General features: G+C 36.9%; 1 non-coding gene across 1 annotated transcript; it reads right to left on the reverse strand.

The window, feature by feature from the left end:
• Positions 1 to 239: 239 nt before the first annotated feature.
• Positions 240 to 346, reverse strand: LOC113866441. Its single transcript, XR_003505081.1, has one exon. It is a non-coding gene; the product is annotated as a small nucleolar RNA R71 (small nucleolar RNA).
• Positions 347 to 1,350: the final 1,004 nt, after the last annotated feature.

A 1,350-nucleotide genomic window follows, 5' to 3' on the forward strand; every position in this document is an offset into this window, starting at 1 on the left:
AATTTTCTGGTGGAATTTCTGATGATCCTAATCTGCATATTTCTAATTTTCTGCAGTTGTGTGATACTATAAGGATGAATGGAGTAAGTGAAGATGCTATAAGACTGAGGCTATTTCCATTTTCTTTAAGAGACAAAGCCAAATGTTGGTTATAAGCACAGCCTCAGGGAAGTATCACCACATGGACTGAACTTGTGAATAAATTTCTAACAAAATATTTTCCTCCCTCAAAAGCTGCTAAGCTGAGAGGAGAAATAACATCTTTTGTGCAGCAGGAAGGAGAATCACTTTATGAAGCATGGGAAAGATATAAAGAGTTGCTGAGAAGTTGTCCACATCATTGTATTCCATAATGGATGCAGCTGGAAACTTTTTATAATGGAATGAATGTAGTAACTAGAACTATGATTGATGCAGCTACAGGAGAATCTTTGAGCATGAAATCCTTGGAAGAAGCCCAAAGAATCATTGAGATGATGGCTTCATCCATGTATCAGAATTCCAACTGGAGGAATACAAGAAGAGGCAATGAATACGTAGCAAAGATGATGGAAACTTTTCTTGCACAGAATCAGCTGCAGAACCAATTATTTTCTGATCAAATAGCAGCTTTGACTCCGCAGATTAATAATTTGCAGACTGGAAATGTGGTAACAAGTCAGTTGACATGCGATTTTGGTGGAGGGAATCATGCTAATGGTGCATGTGATGTACCTACCCCTGAACCACAAGAGCAAGTCAATTATATGGGGAATTATCAAAGACAGCAACAATCTTATCCTCAACAATCATTTCCTCCTGGATTTCAGTATTCTAATAATAGGAATCAACAATTTTATAATTGGAATCCTCAGAATTCTACAATGAAAAGCACTAATACATCTTTTCCATTTTCAAATGCAGAAAATCACCAACAAAAGCAGTACTTTCAAGGAAATTCTTCTACTCAACCTCAAAGGAGTCAACATTCAGCTAGACCAATGAGTGAAAGAATGAACAAGATTGAGGAAACAATGTTACAATTCATGAAAGTCACTCAATCCAGCATCAAGAATCAAGAAGCTTCTATGAAGAAGTTAGAAACTCAAATTGGACAGCTGGCTGAACAATTAACAAGCAGAGATGAAGGAAGATTTCCAAGTAACACAGTGGTGAATCCAAAGGAACAATGTCAAGCTATAGTTACATGAAGTGGAGCTGTTGTAGCAAGTCCAAAACCAGCTGAAAAGAGACTGGATAATGTTGCAGCAGAAAAGCAAGTAGAAAATGCAGCAGAGGAAAGAAATTTAAAAGAAGAATTGCAGCAAGGAAACTTCAAGCTACTAAAGAGAGAACATTCAGAAAAGAATG

The sequence above is a fragment of the Abrus precatorius genome, unplaced genomic scaffold, assembly GCF_003935025.1.
Source record: "Abrus precatorius isolate BTA unplaced genomic scaffold, Abrus_2018 Scaffold4, whole genome shotgun sequence".
NCBI classification, from domain to species: domain Eukaryota; kingdom Viridiplantae; phylum Streptophyta; class Magnoliopsida; order Fabales; family Fabaceae; genus Abrus; species Abrus precatorius.